This window comes from Sorex fumeus, unplaced genomic scaffold, assembly GCF_029834395.1.
Source record: "Sorex fumeus unplaced genomic scaffold, SorFum_2.1 ptg000018l, whole genome shotgun sequence".
NCBI classification, from domain to species: Eukaryota; Metazoa; Chordata; class Mammalia; order Eulipotyphla; family Soricidae; genus Sorex; species Sorex fumeus.
Window position 1 is genome coordinate 10,902,422 of NW_026606075.1, and position 9,855 is coordinate 10,912,276.

Below are 9,855 nucleotides of genomic sequence, written 5' to 3' on the forward strand. Positions count from 1 at the left end.
TTAACAAAATACCAATTTCATCTCTCAGTTCTAGGGACTAAATGTCTAAAATCAAGGTGTTGGCAGGTCGAAGTTCTTTTCGCAGTGTGGAGAGGAAAATGCTTCCTTCTCATCTTGCTTTTGGTGGGGACTTGGGATCTTCCTTGAATTACAGATGCACCCCTGAAATCTCTACATTTCTGCCTCATGGACATCTGCTAGCATACTTCTGTATTTCACTGGTGTGCTCCTCCTCCTTTGTCTCTTAGAACACTAGCATGGTGAATTAGTGCCACCCAGAATAACTGATCTGATAAAAACATATTGCCTCTTCAATGACCTTTTTCCACACTGAGGTATTAAAAACTTCCATTATAAAAAAGAAGAAAAGAAAAGAAAGAAAGTCAGAAGAAGAGGGTAAAACTTCTGAAGATTTAACTAATCATTTTAAAAGTCACCCTCCTGCTTCCTGTTTATGTGCAGTAAGGATACTGTTGACTCTGACTTACATAAGTGGAAGGGGGAAAATGAGGAAGATAAGGCAAGTTCAAACGGTCCTTTCTCCACAGGGAGATGAGAGCATTCCTCTACGCAGACTGATACTTGTCACTTCAAAAATAATCTCCAAATTAGTGTTAATACTAGAGTTTTTCAAGAAGAAAAAGTGAACCTGGGGTATTTTCATCTGGGCAATGTTACTAAGGTATAAAATTAAAAAACCTGGTGAGTGAGATAGGGAACACATCTGGAAGTTTTAGCTACAACTCTCTCCCCATATTACACAGTGAAATTCCCTTACAATATACTCTTGGCCCAGCTCTAATAAAATACAACATAATAGAGTTTTGTTACCTTAGGGTATTATATACACCCTTCTATGCCTCTCTGACAGTTGGTTTTCTCAATTCAATAAAGGAGAAGAAAATTGCTCCAATTTAAGGAAAATTTATTAACTTGTTTCGTTCTCTAAGGTGCTATTTCTCAGTATGCTGAAGCACTAGCTTACAAAATACCATCATAGAAATAAAAAAGATCTGAGCAGGTAAAACCAGGAATATATATTCCTAAATTAGGGGACAGATTGTATGTCTGTTTCCCTCAACCTTCTTTATCCTAAGCCACATAAGATAATTTGTAAAAATAGAGAAATGGTAAGCATGTACTTTGTCCTTACAGCAACTTTCAGAGTTGTTATTACTTCTATTTTTCAGACGGTGAAACTGTTTTCTAGACAGGTGGAATAACCGTCACAAATCACACTCATTTCATTTAGTCAAATTAAAGACTAGTGATTCACATTCAAGACCAAGTAGCTTAAGATGTACTAAGTCACATAGGTCGTTATTAACCTCTTATGGGAACCACGGCTTTGTCTTCAGAAAGCCACACTTGAGCATAAAATTCATTCATTCTTATTAGAAGCCCACAGGGCCTAGACATGAGAAGGGTAGATGTTGCTACTACGTGTAATGAAGATGCAGCACTGCAGCACTGCCCTCCCGTTGTTCATCAATTTGCTTGAACGGGCACCAGCAACGTCTCCATTATGAGACCTGTTGTTACTGTTTTGAGCTTACCAAATACACCAACATCTCCATTATGAGATTTGTTGTTACTGTTTTTGGCATATCAAATATGCCACGGGTAGCTTGCCAGGTTTTGCCGTGTGAGCGGGATACTCCCGGTAACTTGCCAGGCTCTCCAAGAGGGGCAGAGGAATCAAACCTGGGTCAGCGGCGTGCAAGGCAAACGCCCTGCCTGCTGTGCTATCACTCCAGCCCATGAAGATGAAGAGGATCTAAAATCCTGAGTGCAAATGTGAGCAGTTCTGAGTTCATAAGAAATAAGCAGAGAATTTAAGGGCAAGTCAATATATGTTGTCTTCATATCAGGAAGAAAGGTCAGTGAGAATGAAACTGCCAAGGGGAGAGGCAGAGTAGTTTCAGCAAAAAGGATGTAAGGGGGAAACTGGGTCATGGAACTGTGTCTTCTCTCTCATCCACCTTGCTCCCTGGGAATGCCTTAGTGAATTATCTAAGACTTGTCTGACTCCTCTGAAAAGGGAGCTAATTAACACTTTCACATGAAGGCAGAGCCATTTTAGGGAGTCATTTCTTTAGTGTATGAGTAATAAGTAATGCTCAAGACAGTCAATTAAGTGGAAGTGGTAAAGCAACTTGACTTTAAACATCCCTCATGCACACTAAGCGTTTGAACTTTATTATATTATTTTTCAATAGGGGTCATACCCAGAGATGCTCAGAGGTTACCAAGGTCAAACCTGGGAGTGCTGGAGTGGAGGTCATATGATCAAGTTCAGGGTTTCACACCTGTGACGCAAGGCATGGGTTCTACCACTTTAATCATATTCCTGCCACCCCTTGGGTGTTTTTCACTTCTAACATACATTCTTCTAATCATCAAGTCAACAAAGACTCATTTTATGTAGCATTGAGTGCTATCTCTGCCTTCCTTGAGAAATCAGAACAAAAACCATTACATTTTCATTTGTTTTACACCATTATGCCATATACTATTGCTAGTTTTATTCAGGGTGATAATGATGGTTATTAGCTTTTTTCTTTCCATGTATATATGGTTCGGAGAGCCCGGCAAGCTACCGAGAGTATTCGATATGCCAGACACAGTAACAACAAAAGTCTCCAATGGAGACGTTACTGGGCCCGCTCGAGCAAATCGATGATCAACGGGAGGGCCTTTACTTTTTTACTTTTTATGTATATATGGAAAGAAAAGATATATGCATGTATGCCATTTATAAATAAATATACCACTTATTTCCTTGACTTTTATGATCAACCCTATGCTAATGATCCACATATCCATTATCTCTCAATCTACTTTTTGTCATCTCTTATCCGTTCTTCTCAGTGATGTTAAAGATATTTAATAATTCTCCCATTTCTAAAAAAACGGAACAACATGTTTTAAAAGTGAAGTCTTCACCTCTTGCACCTAATTTCGCACCCATAACTTCCATCCTTTAAATTTTTTGTTTGTTTGGTTGGTTTTGGGGCCACACCTGACTGTGCTTAAGGCTTGCTCGTAGCTCTTCACTCAGGGATTGCTTCTGACAGGGCTTGGCAGAACCTGTGAGATGCTGATGATCAAACCCAGGAGAGACACGTGTAAGACAAGCACCCTCCCGCTGTACTATCTTTCTGACCCCTTTCAGAGATTTTTAAATCTCTGATGAATAAAACACTCTCTTCACTCATTCACTCCCTTCCTCAGTTGTGAAGTCTTCCCCATGCCAAACAGTTCTGACATTTTCTTAGTCTTCTTTGGAAGAAGATTTCACTTTTTCCCCATTCCCTTTGACACCCTTCTGGTTTAAGTTTTTATTGTATTTTACACTTTTACTCATTTCCACCCAATTCAAAACCACAGCTTACATTTCAACTCCATAAAATTTTTTTGGCCGTTTTAACCCTCCTTGCCCTTAGCATTTTCTCTACCTCATGCCACTTGTTCTAGTTTACTATCTAGTGGTTTTGCCTCCTCGGTGGTGATATTGCAAAGTCCTGAAGGCAGGGAACAAATCCATCACCTCTTTTGTAATTCATCCCATGCAATCCCACACCCAACTCTCAAAGCGCATGGTCCAGCATTAGTATAGAACAGATGCTCAAGAAATCCTGAGGCAATTATTCACATTTGGGCTCTCTTGTGTACTGAATCCCCCACCCGCACTCATATGTTGAAACCCTAACCCCAATGTAACTGTTTCTGAAGATAGGATCTCATTATGGAATTAAGGATAAGTAAAATGGGTGGTACCCTGATCTACTAGTACTATGGTCTTACGAAAAGAGAATGAGGAAATATGATTGCTTGCCTCCTCTTCTCTGCCAGTCATGTGAAAATACAAATAAAATAAAATAGCAAAATGTCAACCATCTGCAAATCAGGAAAGCTCTCACCAAGGACCTGAGAAACAGCATAAAAGCTAAAACACTTTCTGCCCGACATGTGCTTGAGGCTGAGGATGGTTTGGATTCCAGAAACACAAACAGCCTCCCAGGAATGGGTGTGACCCCTGAGGACAGAATCAGGTGGGGTCTCTATTCAAAATGCTAATGCACCAAAATGCAACTATTCTGGCCAGCACTCTGTTCTTCCAGAATCTAGAATTTTGAAAATATAAATTTCTGGTTTTTTTTAAGTTAGTTAATGATATTTTATTTCAATCTGATTGACTAACAACGGGACCAAGAGAAATTGGTGTTAAAGTTTTCAATATCTTTTTGCCATTAAGATTTCTTTCCTTGCTTTTGGTTTGGGGGCCAGACCCAATAGTCCCCAGGGATCACTTCTGGGGGTATTGAGAGAGACCATACGCAGAGCTAGGGATCACACCGGGTCAGTCACTTGCAGAGCAAGCACTGTCATCCCTATACTATCACTCTAGCCCCTATGTTTTTATTTAGTAAAGAAAGAGGAGACCTCCCATGTGAAGTAACTGTTTTATTCTGTATGTGAAGTAGCAAATAAGAGGATGAGAGTCATGAATGAAAGTTCCTTCCGGTTGTGTAACTTCTAAGACAGTGTCTCTCTCAGATTCCTATGCCTTCTCTTTTTTTTTTTTTTTTTTTGCTTTTTGGACAGTGCTTGGGGGACCATATGGCATGCCAGGGATCGAACCCAGGTTGGCCGCATGCAAGGCAAACGCCCTACCCACTGTGCTATCTCTCCGGCCCCCACCTATGCCTCCTTTCTGGTGTTTTTCCCTACTCTGAACTTTTAGCTGAAGTATGGGTGAGCTAGCTGTGCAAAACCTTGTCAGATTTATCTTCTGATTGTGGCCACAGTGAAACACTCAAAGATGAGCAAATGACCCAGCATTGATTATTTTGTGAAGTAAAGTAAAGGCCCTCCCGTTGTTCATCGATTTGCTCAAGTGGGCCCAGTAACGTCTCCATTGGAGATTTTATTGTTACTGTGTTTGGCATATCGAATATGTCACGGGGAGCTTGCCAGGCTCTGCCCTGCGGGCAAGATACTCTCGGTAGCTTGCCGGGCTCTCCGAGAGGGGCGGAGGAATCGAACTCGGGTTGGCCATGTTGGCTGCGTGCAAGGCAAATGCCTTACCGCTGTGCTCTCGCTCCACTTCTTTGCTCTTATCAAAGCATAGACATTCCAACTTTCAGAGGAAGTTGTTGTATGTGAAACTACGTCAACTATTTGTTTGATATACAGGAAGCAATGCTGCAAATGATTCAGAGAGGGAGAGAGACAGAGACGGCATCAGAATTGAAATAATCAAAGGATAAGATGAGTCTCTGCAGAAATGGTATGGTGGATAGAGCAATTGCCTTGAGCATACCATGTTTGGTCCCCCAGCACCACAACTAGGAGTGATCCCTGAGCACAGAGCCACGAGAAGCCTAAGTATGGCCCTAAAAACAATAACAACAAGACCAGTGGGTAGGGGGAAGGGAGCTGGGAGACTTTGGAGGTTTGATCTGATTATGCCTTAAAGTCTGACCTCCGGCTACACTCTGCACTGAGTTAATAAATCTTAAGATTGTCTAAGCCAGTTTGAGTTTGGCTTTCAGTGACTTGCCACCAGAAACATTCTTATAGAAAGGAGATGCTAAGCCCATAGCAACTTGGAAATTTTTATTCACAGGAGAAAATTCAGACCGCCTACAGTTTGTGTCACAACTAGCTTTACTTCATACCCAAATACTCCATTAGAAGATTCCTCCCTCCCTTCTGCATTCTATCTCTGGAAGTGTGGAGCTATAGCTCAGCCTGACAAACTTTGCTCCTGGTGAGACAGAGCAATGTGTAGGGCACTTGACTTGCATGCGGCCACCCAGGTTCGATCCCTGACATCCTAGATGGTCCTCAACAAAAGCCAGGAATGATTCCTGAGCATCGCCAGGTGTGGTCCAAAAGCAAACAAAGGAAAAGACAAACAAAAAGAAGGAAAAAAGAGAGATTGCTCTAAGTACACAAAATTGAAATTAAATGTTTATTTTGTCTTCTGAAAACAATAAACTGAAGTCTCTGATAAAATAAATAGAAAATAGAATCAACATTTGAAGAGGTAGATGTTTAGAGCACATATTTAGAGAAATACAACCCATTAAGATAAGCATGGAATCATAAGATCTTGGGAATAAATCTGGACCCCACTTTATTAGTAATGGAACGTGTCAGTAACAAGAAATCTGGGAGCCCATTGCAAGTGGCAGCATTAGCCAGGGGAAGCTTCTACCGGCCATAAGCTTCAGGCCAGCCACTACAACTCGCACCTGAAGAGTACATGACTGCTTATCCTGTTTCAGAGATTCCAAAGAAACAATTTTCTGTATCCAGAACTGATGAAGACGTAAATCCCACACTAGAGCATAGGCAGATCCCAGAGGAATTGACTGCCCAAGACCAAAACCTCAGTACTCTCTTCACTCAGGGAGGCACTGAATCTTAATTTTTGGAGCATGTGACAGCTTGGTCTGACCCTCACACCAGTGCAGACCATACGTCCAGCAGCAAACTAACTGATCACTTTATTTCCCATGTATGTGAAAACCTCGAGGCTTATAAACTCTCCCTTATCAGCAAATTTGGGGAGAGAGAACTTTTTAATCTTAGTTTCCTATCTCAATTTTCTCTAGGAGTAATATACTTCCATCAAATAAAATTAGTTACAATACTTTTATCTTATCTGTGTCTTCCTAATCAGTATTAGCTCATCTCGCCTAAATAAGGAAACTGACATAGTTTCATTTTGACATTTTAGCTAATCTAGAGACAAGAAGGAGTCACTTGTGCTAATGCCACATTACCCAGGACTGTTAGTATAGAATTAATGAGTCAGTAGATTTGTTTGAGAGGTAAATGACTGCGATTGGAGAGACAGCACAGGAGGCAAGGCACTTGTTTTGGATGCAACTGACCCAGGTTTAATCGCCTGCTTTCCATGTGGTCCCCTGAGCTCCATCAGGAATGATGCCTGAGTGCAGAGGCCAGGAGAGATCCTGAGCATTGCTGGGTGTGGCCCAAAACCAATGAAACAGACAAAAAAGAAGGGTAAGTGACTTAGGACAAATAATAGGAATCTCTAACAATAATTAGTCTCTTAGAAACTGAATTTTCTAGCAAGAGCGACTGGAGTGATAGTACAGCAGGTAGGGAGCTTTACCTTGCATGGAACAATTTGGATTTGATTCCTGATGTCCCATAGTGTTCCCCAAGACCACCAGGAGTGATTCCTGTGTGCAGATCCAGGAGTAACCCCTAGGCACTGTTAGATGTGGCCCCAAAACTAGAGCTAGATTGAATTAAGTAACAAGATTGAATTAACAAAGGAACATATAAAGCAAGATAATCCTTCTAGGTACAGGGCTAGTGCTGTTGGTAAAGTGCTTCTGTCACAGGCAGGAATCTGAGAGTTCAATCCCAGGAACCACTTCTGAGATTTAGGGTCATCCTGAAGGCTGTACCCTGGGATCCCTAGCATTGCATTGGAGTGTGCCATCTTGATTGTACTACAATCAAGAGTATGAACACCACAACCTCAGTCATCGCAACAACAACAAAGGGGCAAGGGATAGGAAAAGATAATCTTTCTAGTAGGGTTCCAAAATGATCAGATTAAGATTATACAAACAGACACATAAAGCCAGGGATGTTTGAGACAGTGGTTTGATCTCCATCACCACCCCACCACAACCAGATGTGGCACCACAGCAACACAAATTAAGATCATACTGGGGCCAGAGGTACAGCATCACACACAAAATTACTGCACTTGACTAGCATGTGGCCAACTCTGTTTTTTTCCCTGGCACTTAATGGCCCCTCCAAACACCGCACAGTCAGAAGGGAATGATCCCTGAGCACAGAGCCTGGAGTAGCCCCTGAGAACTCTTAAATGTTCTCGTCCTCCAAATTATACACAAATATAAAATCACACACACACACCCTCACACCACATCCACACCTCACTACCACTGCCACCAACAAAAGAAGCTGCAATATTGAGTGTTAATAAAAGTCTATCATAAGGTCGTCCACGTTTTCTACTTCTATAGTTTTATATTTTTAATATAGTAGATAAATTTGCCTCACCCTTCCCCACCAAAGGAGATAAACACACACACACACAAACACACACACACACACACACACACACACACCACACAGAAAGCAAGAGAACGAGAGAGAAAGAGAAATTAACTGTAAAACATAACTGTTAGAGGTGGAATATTTTGGTATCTCAAATTTCTGAATCAGAATGGATTTTGACTGCCTTATGGAAGCCATGTTGGGGACTACTAATGCAGAATAGGTATTTACAAAATAGTTTTCTTTCTGTTTTAAGGATGTGGTAGGACTACACTTGGCTGTACTACTGACTTCACTTAGTAGTTGCTTCTGGTAGTGTTCATGGAACCAAAGTAAGTAAAGTAAAGGCCCTCCCGTTGATCATCGATTTGCTCGAGCGGGCCCAGTAACATCTCCATTGGAGACTTTGTTGTTACTGTGTCTGGCATATCAAATACTCTCGGTAGCTTGCCGGGCTCTCCGAGAGGGGCGGAGGAATCGAACTCGGGTCGGCCATGTTGGCTGCGTGCAAGGCAAACGCCCTACCCGCTGTGCTATCGCTCCAGCCCAAACATTATTAGAATTGCTCTCCTTATAATTGATCCTGGGGCGCCAGAGTGATAATACTGCATTTGTCTTGCATGCAACCAACCCAGGGTTCAATCCCCGGCATCCCATATGGTCCCCCAAACACAGCCAAGAGTAATTACTCTGTGTGCAGAGCCAGGAGTAACCCCTGAGCATAGCTGGGTGTAGCCCCACACACACAAAAAAACATAACAAAACAAAAATACCTGATGCTGGGATTCGTTACTTAAACTTTCTTACATTATCCATAGGCAAATGTATCCACTGTTATAGTTTCAATAATATAAATAATGATGATCAATATGTGTTTATTTTCAGCTCTGAACCACATTTCCAAATATCTAACTTTTCTCTTCTAAAACCATGCAAAACTGAAAATAGAGAGATGGCTAGAGATTTAAAAATAAATAAATAAAGGCAAAAACCCACCACACTGATTGTTTTTTTCATTTTCATTTCATCATCCTGTTATTCGTCGAGTGCCTCGAGCAGGCCCCAGTAACGTCTCTTTCATCCTAACCCTGAGACTATATTCAAGGCTCTTTAGAAGAATGAGACCCATCATTGTTACTGGTATTTGGCATATTTGGTACACCACGGGGAGTTTGCCAGACTCTGCCCTGTGGGCAGGCTACATTCAATAGCCTGCAAGTTTGTCCAAAGTAGGAATGAGATGATAAGATGTCATAAAAGATGTCCTGATAAGATGTCGCGCGGCCGCGAATGCGGCCACGCGGTTCCGGGAGCTGGATTTTATAGTCTCTGAGTCTTGGCCGCTGATGGGATTACACGGAGCCAGGGGGCCCGGTGGTGGGTGTGACCCCCGCCTACTGGAATTTGGAGGATCTGGGTGGAGGATGCTCGACTCCAATCCGAGTAGGCTGGGAGATCTCGGCCCTGGAACCCGCGTGGATATGTCCCTCTGCCAGTACCTTCAGGTGTGCAGAGAGTGGTCTCAGCATGGTGGTGGCTGGTCCTGGAGGTCTTCAGCTGCCGGAGCCCTGGTCGGGGCGGGGAGGAAAGCTCAACCCGCTCCCCTCCAACGGGCCCCGGCGAGGAACTGATTGTACCTGGGGAAAACTTTGGGTGTTTTCCCAAATATCTCAGGACCTCAGAAACAAAGCCACCCAGGACTTGTCAATTGAGTTTACTTCAACCAATGTTTAGACACCTCCGTGTGGGTGCCAGAGTGATAGCAGTGGGGAGGGC